Below are 17,680 nucleotides of genomic sequence, written 5' to 3' on the forward strand. Positions count from 1 at the left end.
TTTTTTCCTTTCCTAACTAGAAACCGAGAAGAGAGAAATGGTATAGATGAAAAAGAGACACCAAAAATGTGAAAGTTAGAACTATGCCATTAGTCTCTAGTAGAAGACAGTTCCTGATGCAGATAGATGCACATGATTGTGTTAAGGACAAAATCACTGGTAGATATCCTTCAAACAAAAATCCAAAAATTTCAAAAACATTGAGAAAAACGAGGAAGGATATTCAAGCAAAACTAAAAAAACAAGAAAAGGAGTCAACCATGACACGAGTTGAGCGGAAAAAGAAGTATCAAGAGTTGAAAAAAGCTCTCAAGAAAATATATACGATTGAAATGGAAACCACAGAAGAGGATGGTAAAGATGTAATGAGTGTTCCATCCCATTACAATAAATATACTCTCCAAGATCGAAAAATCATAGTCGAACAACCTGTTAAGGAGCTACGAAAGCAGGGCGAGTCCTACAAAGGGCCTGAAAAAGCAGAAAAGATAGATTTGGCTTAACCAGGAGAAGAGCCTAAGCTTACCTACATTGAAAATTACTTGATAGAAGAAGAATAAGAATAGCTTTTGTTAAGATTACTGAAAGAATACCAAGATATCTTTGCTTGGTCTTATAAGGATCTCAAGGGTGTTGATCTAGAAATCTATCAATATACCATACCCATGAGAAGAGCTTTTGTTAAGCTTACTGAAAGAATACCGAGATATCTTTGCTTGGTCTTATAAGGATCTCAAGGGTGTTGATCCAGAAATCTGTCAACATACCATACCCATGAGAGATGATGCAAAACCAAGTAGACAAAGCCCACACACATATAATGAGACATTTTCTAGGAAGATCAAAGAAGAGATTGAAAAATTAAAGGAAGTCGAATTCATTTATGAAATTGAACACACTGATTGGGTGTCTCCAATTGTGGTAGTACCCAAGAAGAATGAAAAGTTACAAGTGTGTCTCAACCTCAAAAAAGTGAATGCAGCTACCATTAGAGGCAACTTTCCTCTTCCAATCACTGAGCATGTTTTAGAACGAGTTGCGGGAAAAGAAGCTTACAGCTTCTTAGATGGCTTTTCAGGATGGTCGACCCAAAAGATCAACATAAAACTGCTTTTGCAACAGAATGGGGTATTTTTGTCTATCGGGTTATGCCTTTTGGGTTAACTAATGCTCATGCCACCTTTCAAAGATTGATGAGCCATGCTTTTAAAGAATATCTAAGGAAATTCTTGGAATTATATATGGATGATCTATGCGTACATTCATCAATCCAGGTTGATCATTTTGAACACCTCAAAAAGGCATTCAAAAAAAGTAGACCTTATAGGATTTGCTTAAATCTTGAAAAGTGCACATTCATGGGTAGACAATGAAAAATTCTTGCACATATAGTGTCTGAAAATTCATAGCTACTATATGGATAAAATTCATGTTATTGCTGATTTGCTTAGACCAACAACAGTCAAGGGGGTTCAAGCCTTCATGGGACATTGTGGATATTATAGACGGTTCATTTACATGTACGCTATAATTGCAAAACCCATGTATAGCTTGATTACACACTTTGAATGGGCTGATGAGTGTGAATAATCCTTCATGAAGCTTAAGCAAGCTCTCACCTTGGCTCCAGTATTGAAAGCACCATATTGAATAAGATAGTCCACATACATGTAGATGCTTTCAATTTTGCTATCGGCTGTATACTAGCTCAACTAGGAGATGGGAAAATTGACTTTTCTGTTTCTTATGCTAGCCGATAGTTGAACATGGCAAAAAAGAATTAAACTACCACAGAAAGGGAAGGATTAGGGATGATCTATGTCGTTAAAAAGTTTAGACATTACCTATTAGCCAACAAGTTTGTTTTCTTTGTGGACCACCAAGCTTTTTTGTACTTGGTCAACAAGCCACGTAGCACAGGAAGAATAATGAGATGGTCCATCATTCTTTTGGAATTTGATCTCACTGTGGTTGTAAAAAAGGGCACTACACATCAAAGAGCAGATCATTTTTCAAGGATTGTTTCAAGAGAATCACCTAAAGGGGTAGACAATGATCTACCAGATGCCTATTTGTTCTCCGTGGAAATGATACCTCAATGGTAGGAAAACATGGTATCATTGATGGCAATAACTCAAGTGGATTTACAAATACCACTTCCTATTACAATCAGATTAATCGAGCAATTGGCTATGTATCAACTACTAGCTGGTAGGCTATACGGAACAAATCGAGATGGAATATTGCTCTTATGCGTTAATCCTGAAGAGAAAAACCAGTACCTAAGTCAAGCACATATTACCATAGTAGGACTTCACTTTACGAAAGACCAAACTATGCAAAGAATTTTGAGACTTGGAGTATTTTGGCCAACTATGAGGAGTGATGTTTTCTCTTTTGTAAAGGATTGTCCTCAAGGTCAAAAAAAAACACCCATACCTCATGTAACATTGTTCCAAATGTCGCCTATTCCTAAGTGGAGTAACTATCTAGTTACTTACTTATCAAGCCGAACATTTTCTTAGGATACGAGTCAACGCCGTCAAAGAGCAATTGAAACTGAAGTAAGAGACTATGCTCTTATTGGAACCAATTGTATCGGAGAGGTAAGGATCAACATTTGCATCTTTGTGCAAATGAAGACGAGTATATTCCAATAATAGAACAAGCACATGCTAGATTAGCTGGAGGTCACTTTACTAGTGAGACCATTACAAGAGCAATCTTAATGGCAGGCATATGGTGGCCAACACTTTTGCCAGATGCCAAAGAATATGTTCGGAGGTGTGATGCTTGTCAACGAGCAAAAATTCCAACACGTATAGATAGCATGCCCCTATGACCTGCTTATAGAACCCAAGCTCAGTATATCATTGTAGCTACGGAGTAGGCTAAAGCAACTCAAAAGAATGATGCTAGAACCACTGCTGCGTTCTTATATGAGTATGTACTCATGAGATATGGACTGCTAATAAAAATTGTCAGTGATCAAGGAACTCATTTCCTCAATGAGGTAATTGAGTATTTGCTTAATAAATTTATGGTCATCCATAAAAAATCAACTCCCTATCACCCACAAGCAAACAGACAAGCTGAGCATACGAACAAAATTCTTAGCTCGGTATTGACTAAAGTGGTTAGTTCAGGAAGCACAAACTGGGAAATGAATCTTCATGTTGTTCTATGGGCTTATCGAGTTTCATTCAAAATAGCTTTAAATGCTACACCCTTTAATCTTGTTTATGTTCTTGATGCCATACTGCCATTAGAATTTCTATTGCCGACATTAAGGGTAGATAAGGATCTTGAGTGGACTAAACATGAATTGTCAGAAAGACTCGAAGATTTAGAAAATCTAAATGAGCAAAGGCTAACTGCTGTAGCTCATATCTATGCACAAAAATGGAAACAAAAACAGTTTTTGATTCCCATCTAAGTAAAAAAATCCTTCAAAAAAGGGGACAGTTTTAGTCGATTCCCTTAAGCAACACATTCCCAAGTTTAAGAAAAAGGGAAACGGATCGTTTATCATTGAAGATATATCTCCAAGTGGAGCAGTTAAGTTGTCCACCCTCGATAGTGAACCAATGGCTAATTGGATTAGTGGATGTCATTTAAAGAAATACAGTCTACCGCTAACCAATGAATTGCTAGAAAGGATGCATGCAACCAAGCAAATAAAGATAAAACAATAGTAGGTTATTGATGAAGCCCAAGAGGAAGCTCGACTTCGGCTACTCAAACGGAAAGCTGCTCTCTAGAACCAACGGGTACCGATTCCCATCAACACTCTGGAAACAGATGACCGAGAATGGAAATTGCCAAAAGATGTCATATCAACAGATGATAAATGGTTAGACGGAATGGACCTTCGCATCAAAGTACAACTCAAAAATCATAGCACAAATGCATTGGTCGATACAGGAGCTCGAGTAAACGTAGTCAGTTATTCCACATACAAGAAAGCAACATGTCAAGCATTGACAATAGGAATAACAACTATCAAAGGATGCAGTAAGAACCCAACACCAACATTGGGAGTAGTCAACTTGAATGTGATAGTACATGGGTGTTCATGTCCTCATCAGTTTGTATGCTTACCAGATGAACCCATGAATGAGACAATGATTCTTGGAATTCCCTGGATGCGGACATACAAGGCGGTACCAGAATTGGGATACCAATAAGCTCAAGCTATCACCTAAACACGAACAACTCATCGTTCCAATTGCACCAAGCAAAGAGGAATGGAAAGGCAATTACTAGCAGAGCAAACCACAAAGCAATCAATCTTCTCCATCCTCTTGACAAGAAAATGCTACAAGTAGCATGCAAGGAATCAGGAAAATTTGGGTACCAAAAGCACAGCTTAAGGACAAGCCAATTAAAATTTGGATTCCCAAAACATCCTTGACAAAACCAAAGGAGGTTCCAAAGGTCAAAACACAGAGACGAGCATCTCCGAGTAAGGAACCTAACAGGAAATGGATTTGGAAGAAAAAAGAGCACTTATCTTCTCCACAAACCGTAAAACCAATCAAGCAATGGAGAGTTAAGTCTCAGAAGACTCCACCACACCATTCTGTAACAAGCAAACCAAGCTACCAATAGTGAGAAAAAGCGAGAAAAAGCTCGACAACAACCATTGATGATACCAAAACCTCAGGAAATCAGCGTGCTGAAGCTACCAATTGCGAGAAAAATCTCAACAACAACCGTTGATGATACCAAAACCTCAGGAAATCAGTGTGCTGAAGCATCTTGATGGCACAATCAAGCAGAGAGCACACAAGCTACAAGATTTTCTCTTTGGAAGACAGCGTCAGAAAGTCTCGACATCAGAAACCCTTGAGTTAATTACTCAAGACCCAACTCTTGCACAACATAGTGGTTTGAACTGCATTGATCTTCAAAGCATGGTAGAGCCAACCAAGGCTATGCATTAGACACGATTGTTCATCCAATGCACACAGTCGTCCCGGAGTACGCCATCTAGGAGGGATGGAAGGGCACTAAGTAATTAAGGGCAATGTTTGAAGAGGGAGGAAGAAGTTGGATGTTAATGTGTGATTTGTTTGCAAAATTACCTAATAATGCCCTTATAATTCATCAACAAGGAAAAATTCGCTGATAATATTTTCTCGATGAGTGTAAATAGTGTATATACTATCAAAAAATCATTAAAAAATAGTCTTTTTTGGTTCTTTTCATCATTTTTCTTGATATTAAGACTTAAAAATGGAGAAATGCATTAGGAAAAATTTGGACTCACAAAGGGACCCTTTAAGGAGTTTGACTTTACCTCTCTCTACCAAAACGGGCGCATGGATAAAATTCTACAAACAAACTCCAAAGTTGACGGAGGTTTGACAGTTAGAATGTCCTCTTCAAGCTCTATCTATTGATATATAGCACGCCATGAGATTCCTCATATTTTAGAAGATTCTTTTTTTGATTCACTTAGATTCCGACAGAATTGTCACAACATAGGTGAATCAAAAAAAGAATCTTCTAAAATATGAGGAATCTCATGGCGTGCTATATATTAGTAGATAGAGTTTGAAGAGGACATTCTAACTATCAAACCTCCGCCAACTTTGGAGTTTGTTTGCAAAAATTTATCCATACGCCCGTTTTGGTAGAGAGAGGTAAAGTCAAACTCCTTAAAGGGCCCCTTTGTGAATCCAAATTTTGCCTAATGCAACAAAAAACAATAAAGCTATGTTTTTTAATGGATTTTCTTAATTATTGAATTTTCACTTTGCTTTTTAAGTACATTTTGTTATTTTCTTTGATTTTTCCAATAAACAGGTCAAAATTTGATAATAAATAGCAAAGGAGCTCAGATGGAAAATTTGAAGAGACAATGGTGATCAGAAAGACAAGACGGACAAGCACAAAAATCTTCAATCAAATTGGCAGATGGAAGCGGGAAGCCTAAATTAGGCGGCCAGACCTACTTTTGCAGAATGAGCTACAGGAATCCGATCGGGGAAATTTTTGAGTCTAACATAGATTTCACATCTAGTAGAACTAACAGGGGAATTTGGGAAAAAATTGTTCGGGAAGTACGAGTATAGATACCCAAGGTAGGCTAAAACCACCTCATTTTCACTTGTTACCTTTGAAGAGAGAGAGTTTTTCGACCTCTTTCGCGCGCGATTTCTAGAGTCCACAGTCACCTGTTTACAGCGCCGTCTCACACGAGACATGATGGGTAAGTTCCTTACTCATCAATGATCCATTTTTTACGGCCGGTAGCTAGTCTAAACCCTTAGAAAAAATCCTAAAATCCGAGCAGTGTACGAAGACCTACAACCAAAAATTGACCATAGGCGGCATGAGAGCTCAACCAAATCGGATAAGATTTGAACTGTAGCATGCACTAACATAATATAACCCTTCTATATCAACACTTGACCATTCGGCAAGGGTCAAGGGGGTCCCCAGTAGACAAGCTAGATTTTTGGCAGATGCCAGAATTCGGTTCTAACTCCATAGATAGTGATGGGGGCTTTTCACAAGCCAAGCTCCCATACCCCTCTTCTCTCGTCCCCACCCCATGAAAACCCCCTCTTAGGGAGGGAGTGATAAAAGGCATTGGAAAAAGTAAGAAAAAAATAAAGTATGATTATGTAAATATATAAGAAAGGTAAAATAGGCCACCTCATTCCTGCGGGGTAGCCCATCCCCACCTTGCCTCCTCTTTCTTCACTGTTGCCCCGCCGGGTGCCCCTTTTTGTCTCCTCCACTCAAAAGGTCAACCCCCTCTCTCTTCCCCTTGTCCTTTCTCCTTTCTCTCTCCCCTCAAGCTACCCCACCTCTCACCAATAATGAATTATAACTCACCAATAATGCACCCTAACTCACAAGCAACTTACCCAATCTTCCAAAATAGTATACCCCACCCCCTCTTTCTCTCTCTTATCATATCCCATGACCCAAATACCCCCCTCTCTCTCTAAAGGGCACCATGTATTTTGTCTTGTAGCTAAATAACCTCCCCCACACTCACACACACTCAGTTTCACTGAAAAAGATGCCCACAGACCCATCCCCACCCGATGGTTACCTGATTTTTCTTGTGTTCACACACATATGCACACAGATTCACCTCTGAACACACTCCCCTCTCTCCCCTCTTGTAATTACTTTATTCTCCATGTCACCTCTCACTTTTTTTTCATCAACCCATCTCTCTCTCTCTTAGTCTCTCTCTCATGAGACTGCTATTCTGGCACATATACACACAGCCAGACAAGTGGGGCCCACAGTCACATGGCCTATGTAGATAATGATTTCTTTATTTCTAAATTCTAGAATTTCTCCCCCCTCCTCCCCTATATAAAGAGGGGTCACCATCACACTAAGGACACACAACATCACCGAAGAACACACTATGCATTGTGTGTGCCTAGTGCACACACACACACACACACCATCACCATCACCATCACCGCAATCACCATGCTTGTCTTGAGCATGACCTCTACACCCTTGGCTATGGAAGATGAAGGGCAACTAAATGAAGGATGATGGCCATAACCCTCGTGCGAGTCTTCGCCATCAACTCCCACCTATCCGCCATGTGCTCTACCACGCTCTCCCTTCTCATTCCCCTACCCTATGCTCCCCATTTCATCGCCTTATTCTCTAAATAAAGCTTGAGGTTTTGTGAGTATGTTTTCTTGCAATGTTTTGCCCATGTGAGGTGTGCGGAATCGCCACCTTGTCTTGTGTTTGGAGTGAGCTTGTGTATTTGTGAAGGGTGTGCGGATTCGCCATCCTTTTGTGGTGCCTAAGTACTAAGCCGCTACACCCCCTCCCTCACACTCTCTCTCTATCTCTCTCTCTCTCTCTCTCTCACTTGATCTCATTCCCTTTCCTTTTCATCATTACTCCCAAGCATCCATCTCTCTTGGATGAAAACTTTGTTATGGTGGTGTGTTGTTTGCATCCTAGCCGCTGAAGCTAGGTGGTGCCCCCTGTTTGCTTTACCATGACAGGCTCAAGGCGCGCCATTCGGTCCCCTGTGTTTTAGAGGCCGTCGAGGTTTGGGGTTCGCTTTGCTCCCATCATTTGGTGCCCCCACTGAGGATCTTTTCATGAAACCCTTCAGTTTACAAGACCGAAACCCCTAAACTATTGTGAATGGATGAATGGCTAGCAGGATTTGCTAATTGGACGACAGAAGAAGAAGAGCTCCAAGCACAACTAGACGAACTCTGCATCTCCATCGAAGCTCGAGTGCCAGGCGTAACGGTAATCGATTTGTAGTGGGAGAGTCAACCAACACGCCAAACCCAGTGGATATACATAGGCCAAGTGCCAAGAAGAAGAAGGAGAAGGTCGAAACCATGTCCGCAACCTACAACCAACCCACAACAACAAAATGGAAGGAGCTCTACACAATAGAGAATCAACACTATTCTACTTTGAGAATCGGGTAACTCAAGTCACCGAGGTAATTATCACAATAAGTTTTCAAGTCGCACCTGATGCTGCAGCACAGATAACGGAATCATTGGCTCACACTCTCACTAGAGAAACTAGGGATCTACTGAGTTTGTTTCAGGAAAGAACACTACCCTCTCCCACAAGCTTGGACAGTGACTAAGCACCTCTAAGCTTCACATGAATCAGTACAAACTACCTCAAGACAGATCACACATACCAACACGTGTACGCTCAATCAAGGTAATACTGGATTTGAAGGCTCACTACCAGCACGTCATTGACACTAGGCTGGGTGGGGAGCGATTTTTTGAGGTTCTGGCATCAGATCAACCATTTGTCCTACCTTTGGTACAAGGCAATGTACCGTTTGAAGTTTTAATCTATGTCCTAGTATAAGAGGGTATACACGCCTCCTTGTAAAGAAGAAAAAAACTTTTGCAAGTTAAGCAGTGTGTCTTTCTAGCTCTCTCTCAGTAATCATGGCAAGTGTAGCATTTCCAACATTTAAAGGAAAGAAGGGGGAGGATTTGGTAACAGACTTCCTAGATGACTTTGAAGTAGCATGTGTAGTGAGCAACAAAGATACGGATGAATCCCGGGTTAGAATCTTTAAGCATCTCATGAAGCTAGTGTTGAGATGTCGAGCTCTACACCTTGAGCTGGCATCCACTACGGGTCTTGGCCGCTTACGGCATTTACTCACTGGCGCGTTAGGTGACCGACACGGAGGATCTCTGCCAGTGATTCTACAGCTGGACTACACTTATAGTGCCATCCTAGTACGCTTCTAGCGAGTTCACACTTAGTGACCGCATGTACATATGTGCTACTTTTCAGCTTTAGCACTTAGTCATTTTTGTACTCTCTTTTCTGTAAAGAAGAAGAAGAAGCTTTCCATCTCTGTGTGCTTTGTGCTTGTCTTGTGTAGCTCTCTTGCATCCTCATTCTTTACATGGTATCAGAGCCTGGTGCAGGCAAGAGAGGCTAAGAGAGCAAGAGCATCACAATCCCTTTGTTCGCAATCCACGACCAGATCTCCAAAGTGCAGTATACAGAGATTTACTGTACATGTACAGTGGTTGTGAAATGCTTGATTGTGGACACTCGTTGAGTGTAGAAAGAGTTACAGGAACCACGATAGTAGGTTCAGCAGATTTATAGGTTTTTGCAGATTGCAGCTATTTTGTCTTAGTGCTTCAAGATGTCTGACGGTTTCAGTCAGATTGTTACTGAGAAGCTTGAGAAAAATAACTACCCTGCATGGAAGTTCAGAATAACAAATTTCCTAAAAGGAAAAGGTTATTGGGACTATGTAGAAGGAGACAATGAAAAGGAACCAGAGATTCCCGAGGCAAATGCTACAGTAGAACAAAGGAAAGCTTTGAGGGACTGGCAACAAGGCCAGAGCAAAGTGATGTATTGGCTGTCTATGAGCATCACAGATGGCATGATGGGCTATCTACAGGATGCTGAAACCCCCGCCATTGCATGGAGAAACTTAGGCAGAGTGTTCGAGGTGAACACCAAGGCCAGGAAGCTTCAACTAAAGTCGGAGCTAAATCAGGTTAAGAGGAACAACCTCTCAATTAGTGATTATGCCTTGAAGATCAAGAGTATCATTGAGGCTCTTCGATCTATTAAAGTCTCAGTGGAAGACGATGACATTGTCCGTGCATGCTTGGATGGTCTAGGAGATGAGTATGTACATTTTAGGTCTTCCATGAATACAAGAGACGACATCCCCGTGTTCCAAGATTTGATTTCTATGCTTATTCTTGAGGAGAAGAACCTTGACACATCTTCTTCTCATGGCAGAAATAATTCTGAACAGGCCTTCTATTCTAACTCCAACAGAGGTAGAGGGAGAGGTCGTGGTCGAGGCCCAAGGGGTTGCAGGGGCCAATTTCTGGAAGGTCAATCAAATCAAAACAATACAGGTGGCAGGGGAAACCAGTCTCAAGGCAGGGGGAGTCAAAGAGGTCGTTGTGCAGGATCAAGCAGGCAGCAACATACTCCAGATAGTAGAGAATGTTGGACTTGTGGTGAAAGAGGTCACATGTCACGTGACTGTCCAAAGGGAAAAGCAAGTAGAAAGAGAGAACAGGGCAACTATGCATCTACTAGCAGAGATGCAGATGACAGCAAAAACGAGCGCATGTTTGTTATGCAGCATGTAATGAATACAATGACTGCAGAGAATTCCACCCAAGATGATGTTTGGTATGTGGATTCAGGTGCCTCTAATCACATGACGTCTCGTGGAGAGTGGTTTAGAGATATGCGCAAACCAGATGTGTCAGGCTATGTGCAGACAGGAGATGACACAGCTCACCCCATTGCTCATGTAGGGGACATACCTCTAAATACGAAGAGTGGAAAATCAAAGTACTTAACAGATGTACTTCATGTCCCAAACATTACAAAGAATCTTGTTTCTGTTGGACAAATGGTTGAGCAGGGTTTGCAGGTTCGCTTCAATCCAAATGGCTGTTATGTAGAAGATTTCCATAATGGCTGTAAGCTGATCACAGAGGGAAAATGTGTGGGCAGAATGTTTACGCTGAATGTAGACATGCCTGAGGTAAAAGCTGTATTATTTGCACAGGGCACAGGTGTTGTGGCTGATGTTGACATTTGGCACAAACGCATTGGCCATGTCAATGAGCAGAGATTGCGCAGCATGCAATCAAAACAGATTGTAAAAGGTTTGCCCAAATTCAAGGTGGATGGTATGCATAAAGTGTGTGCAGCATGCCAGTTTGGAAAACAGTCAAAGGGCACATTTCCACATGAGCGCAATGTATATAAAAAGCCACTTGAGGTGGTGCACACAAATGTTTGGGGTCCAACTGATACTGCAAGTATACATGGTTGCAGGTATTATGTCTCTTTCATTGATGACCATACAAGGAAAGTATGGGTCTACTTTATGCGTAGCAAAAGTGAAGTGTTTGGTCACTTTCAAGACTTCAAAGTCATGATTGAGAAGGAGACAGATTTGCAAATCAATACATTGAGGTCAGATGGAGGGGGAGAGTACTTCTCCAATGATTTTTCAAATTTTCTGTGAATGCATGGTATACACAGGCAGTTTACATGCAGATATACTCCACAGCAGAATGGGGTCGCAGAAAGGAAAAACAGGCACATTGCAGAGGTTGCACGTGCATTGATGAATGAGAAGAACATGCCTCATCATTTCTGGGCTGAAGCTATAAATACAGCTGTGTACATTATGAACAGGACACCTACAGCTGCGGTGCATGATGTAACACCTGAGGAAAAGTTTACAGGTACGAAGCCTGATTTGGCACACTTGAAAGTGTTTGGCTGCATAGCTTACGTGCATGTACCAGATGAGTTGCGTAGGAAATTGGACCCTAAAGCAGAGAAATGTATTCTTGTGGGATATTCCCTTGAACAAAAGGGGTACAAGTGCTACAATCCTACTACACGAGAATAACGAGTGAGCAGAGATGTAGTCTTTGATGAGATGAGCAGCTGGTACAGTAATGCACATGGCACTATTGGGGCTGATGTAAAAGATGATGTGGTTGTACAAAATGTGAGGCCACAGTCACAGGTTTTGAGTGGACCACAAGAGTCCTCTTCTCGTGGCTCTGTTGAGAAACCATGGAATGGTAGACTACGTACGCAGGTTACTCCACCAACAGGTACAGGGAATGTATCACGAAAAGGAAAGGAAAAGGTTGATGAACCTCCCTTTATGGTTGATGCATCATCAGGTTTTTCACATGTAGACATGGATTCAGATGGTTCTGAACAAAGTCTTGATGAGGAATTTGGAATTCCGGCTGTCAGGACACCTGGTGTAAGGAAAGTACAAGAAGATGCTAGAGGGCAAAGGAGTGACCAAGGACCGCGCAGATCTAATAGAGTCAGAAATCCAGTTCAAAAATTGACTTATGATGGGTATCTAGTGCATCACCAAGCCTACATGGCTAAGGTGATACAGGATGCGGAGCCCACATGTTTTGAGGATGCAGTTGGAAATGTGTATTGGGATGATGCAATGAATGAAGAGATGGCTGCATTGGAAGCAAATGACACATGGGAGTTGGTGCCATTGCCAAGCGGCAAGAAAGCTATTGGCTGTAAATGGGTGTATAAAACCAAGCATAAGGCTGATGGTAACATTGAGCGTCACAAGGCAAGGCTGGTCGCAAAGGGTTATGCACAGACGTATGGCATAGACTATGAGGAGACCTTTGCTCCAGTGGCAAAGATGACGACTGTGAGAGCTGTCATAGCAGTGGCTGCATCTAGAGGATGGATTATGCATCAAATGGATGTAAAGAATGCCTTATTGAATGGTGAGTTGCAAGAGGAAGTGTATATGGATCAGCCACCTGGTTATGTCGATCCAGGTTACCCAGATTATGTATGCAGACTTCTCAAAGCTTTGTATGGTTTGAAGCAGGGCTCTAGAGCATGGTATGACAGGATTGCCAAGTATCTTGTCAGTATTGGTTTTAGGAGAGCTCATGCTGATCATTCACTCTATGTACGTGAGAGTGATGTGGGGATTGTGGTCATTACCATATATGTAGATGACCTTATTATTGTTGGTGACAATGCTATGGAGATTGACCATGTGAAGGGTCTTCTCAAACAGGAGTTTGAAATGAAAGATTTGGGCGAGTTGCGCTACTTTCTTGGCATTGAGGTGATCAGGACTCCAGAGGGTGTATGGCTGTCACAGAGACAATATGCTTTGGACATGTTGTCAAAGTATGGTATGGCTGATTGTAAGCCGATTTCCATTCCCTTGGATGTGAATGCAAAGCTGAGTGCAGAGAATGGTGATGTTGTTGAGGATGTCAATATGTATAGGAAGATGGTGGGTAGTCTAATCTACTTGACTATCACAAGGCCAGACTTGAGCTACACAGTAGGCTTGGAGAGTCAGTTCATGCAGCTTCCGAGGAAGCCACATTTGGATGGAGTACGACGCACACTTAGGTATGTGCAAGGGACTCTTGACTACGCATTGTTCTATGCAGCAGATGCACCATTAGCATTGTATGGGTATACAGATGCAGATTGGGCAGGTAGCATTTTTGATAGGAGATCTACGAGTGGCTTCATGTTCTCTTTTGGGAGTGCTGCTATTACTTGGAGCAGCAAAAAGCAGCCTACGGTTGCTTTATCGAGCACAGAGGCCGAGTACAGAGGTGCAGCAGTTGCGGCGTGCGAGGTAGCTTGGCTACGCACATTACTTGAGGACTTGGGAGTGCAGGTGGACCAGCAGATTGTCATTCATTGTGACAACCTCAGCAGCATGCAGTTGGCTAGGAACCCAGTGTTCCATGCTAGGACCAAACACAAAGAGGTCCATTACCACTACGTTCGAGAGCGAGTGTTGGCGGGCGACATCGACTTGGTCTACGTCAGCACAGAGGAGCAGATAGCGGATATCTTTACCAAGGCCCTCGGAGCTGAGAAGCTTCGACGTTTCCGGACTATGCTTGGACTCTGCGACATGCAGAGCTCGAGGGGGAGTGTTGAGATGTCGAGCTCTACACCTTGAGCTGGCATCCACTACGGGTCTTGGCCGCTTACGGCATTTACTCACTGGCGCGTTAGGTGACCGACACGGAGGATCTCTGCCAGTGATTCTACAATTGGACTACACTTATAGTGCTAGCCTAGTATGCTTCTAGCGAGTTCACACTTAGTGACCGCATGTACATATGTGCTACTTTTCAGCTTTAGCACTTAGTCATTTTTGTACTCTCTTTTCTGTAAAGAAGAAGAAGAAGCTTTCCATCTCTGTGTGCTTTGTGCTTGTCTTGTGTAGCTCTCTTGCATCCTCATTCTTTACAGCTAGAAGCTAGATCATGGTACAATGCACTTCCACAAGCAACCAAGGAGGACTGGGAACCCTTAAAAACCGCTTTTAAGAGGTGCTTTGGGGGAGGTACCACTTCAGAAAAGTTGTGGGACAAGTTGAGAGACTTGAAGCAGGAGGGTCTTTTAGAATATGCCACCTATGAGTCCAAATTTGTGGATTTGTGGGAACGGTGGGTTGAGTCACTGGCAAGGGGGGAAGCCGCACCCAATTTCCTAAAAAAAGATCGGTTCACGCATGGCTTATGGCCGCTTCTCAAGGAGAAGGTGAAAGGTAGATTCCCGGCTACGTACGAGTTAGCCGTTGAGATTGCTCGCCTTAAGGACAAGAAACTACGAATGAAAGCCAAAGAAACCGAGTCAACAGAAGAAGGAACATCGCGTCACCAGAAACTACGATAACCACCATACCACCACCACCGGCTCTTGGGGTAAGAGATGACCAACAAGATATGTTGGCCCATATTACTAACCAACTGCAGAATTTGTCTGTCCACTTAATACATCAAGGGAGAAGTCAAGAAAGAGATCAAGACCCTGGAAGAGCAAGACGACAAAACAGGGAGTATCATTGCTACAACTACGGAGAAGACGTCCACGGTATGTACTACTGTCCCAAACCACGACAAAACTATAATAGAGGAGGTAGGAGGAACCAATTGTCACCCCCTAGAAAAAGAACACCCCCACCCCGAGCACCAACCCCACCAACACAAATTCTACGTCCACCCCAAAAACCTCTACAAGCATCCATTCCACCTCTTCCGCCAGCCCCACCACCTGATCGCCCTGTAAACATCATAAGGCTAGAAGAGAAAGGAAAAGCCGTAGTAGTGGATCCACCCAGAGCAAAGGAGAGGGACAAGGGTAAGGATAAGGTAACCTTTTTAGAACCACTTGAGGCCATGACTGTGAAAAGAGCTAGGAGGGAGAAGTCTACACAATCAGATGATCAGAGAAGCATGAGAGGAGAAACTAGCAAGAGGCCATCCAGGCCACGACGGAAATTGGGCATCACCGACTTCCAGCTAGGGGAAAGTTCTAAGCCCTATGATCTAACATTGGATGTGGCAGAGCAAGGACCGAAGATTACATGGCCACAGCTGCTACATCTTGTACCTAAAGTAAGGCGACAATGGTCTAAAATGGTAAGTACAAGACGCTCCAAAACAAAGGTAGCCGGAGCAATTTCGGGATGCAACATGGATGACATCCTTCCAATTGTCGACGTAAACATAAAAGGAAAGAGGGTTGGAAACACCTACATTGATGGAGGTGCACAAATCTGTGTAATGAGCGAAGCTATGATGCTTCGATTAGGGCTCGAGGTTGACAGGTCTTCTCCATGCAAGGCAAAGATGGCAAACAACGCAAAAGTAAAGTGTGTGGGTGTGGTAAGTGCCATGAAAATCAAAGCTTTCAACACTGAGGTAGAGGTAGATGTTTTTGTAATGCCTACTAAGGGGGAGGGCTATCCACTAATTTTGGAAAGGCCATGGTTGATGGCCATGAAGGCAAAACAGGACTGGGGTACTGGCCTTCTACGCATGACCGGTAAGAAAGGGGAGACAATCTACTACGACATGAGGATTGGCAAGCAGAAGCAAATGAATCTGGAAACATCGACAGATGAAACCACTAGCAAATCTTCCAGTTCTGAGGAGGAGACCACATCCACCGACGAAAGTGACAGTTCCATTGATGTGATGGGTATCATTATGAAGGATCCACAAAGGGTAAGCACAACTGGTGATCCATCACCAAAAGGGCAACCCAATGAAGAGGAGAGCAAATCACCTGGCCTAGGAGGAAGTAGGTTGAAGGGTATGTTGTCTACGGAATTAACACTTGAGGAGAAAGATAGTTTTTTGCAAATGTTGATGGGATTTCCTAACCTGTTCATTGAAAACTATGAAAGAATCACAGAAATTACAGTGGTGGAACATCATATTAAGTTGAAGGAAGGGGTAAAACCAGTTGTGCAAAAGCTACGACGACTGGGGGTCATACAAGAAAAGGCACTCTTGGCCGAGGTAAGGAAACTGCTGGAGGCGGGATTCATCTATCCTGTAGAAAAATCAGAATGGGTGACACCCGTAGTGGTGACGCCTAAAAAGAATGGTAAGTGGAGGGTCTATGTTGACTACAAACCACTAAATGCAGCTACAAAGAGAGACCACTTTCCTCTCCCTTTCTTGGATGAAATTCTGAATGAAGTAGCGGGTTTTGAATGCTATACCGTCTGTGATGGTTATTCTGGATACTTTCAAATACGCATAGCCTTGGAAGATCAGCTAAAAACCACTTTTATCACGCCATGGCGTTGTTTTTCATACAGGGTTATGCCATTTGGTCTCACAAATGCACCTGCCACATTCCAAAGATATGTCACATATGTTTTTCAACCGTTCTTTGGAACATCCATAAGAGTGTTCATTGATGATTTTTGTATATATAGCTCCCGTATTTCACATTTAGAAAAGGTAACTGAAGGTTTGGCCAGGTTGCAGAGCCTAGGTGGGCAATTAAATGTGGATAAATGCCACATTGGGGAGAGTAAAGTCATTCTACTAAGCCATGAAATTTCAGCAAAAGGCATCAACGCCGACCCAAGTAAGGTGTCCGCACTCATAGCCCTACCTTCACCAATGACCGCACGTCAACTGGTCTCTTTTCTACAGAAGGTGAGGTACTTAAGTAGATTCATACATCTACTATCACAACTTGTTCTACCACTGCAACAACTCACTCAAAGATCAACTTTCACTTGGGACAAGGAAAGCGAACATCACTACAACAAGGTAAAGGAGGTCTTAGCCACTCTGCCAACTATCTCACCACCTAAGTGGGATGAAAAATTCTATGTCACCTCAAGTGTTGGTGATGACTCATTGGGGGCTGTGCTACTCCAAAAGGATATGATGACATCTTTCATGGGGCCAATCTATTTCTCTAGTCGAATGATGACATCAGGAGAGAAAGGTTTCACCCATGTGGAACACTTAGTCCTAGCTCTTAGATTTGCAACTACAAAGTTTAGGTCATATTTGCTGCCTAAGCAATTTGTGATTCTAACCACGGATGAAATATTTCCCTATGTTGTACAACACATGGATGTGTCTGCTAGAATTACTAAATGGCTAGTTCGTCTGCAAGAGTTTGACTACACAGTACAGGTAGAAAGCACGACAAGGGCAAGTTTGGGGGGACTCATGACCTACCAAGTCTTTGAAAGGAAGGAGAAGCAATCTAAGGAAGGAGAAGTCCGATTACCTCCAGTACCACCGATGGTAGAAGGAGCATACTCTCTCTACTTTGATGGAGCCTACAAGCGAGCATCCGACAAAGCAGC

The sequence above is a fragment of the Adiantum capillus-veneris genome, chromosome 29, assembly GCF_014529385.1.
Source record: "Adiantum capillus-veneris isolate H3 chromosome 29, ASM1452938v2, whole genome shotgun sequence".
Lineage (NCBI taxonomy): Eukaryota > Viridiplantae > Streptophyta > Polypodiopsida > Polypodiales > Pteridaceae > Adiantum > Adiantum capillus-veneris.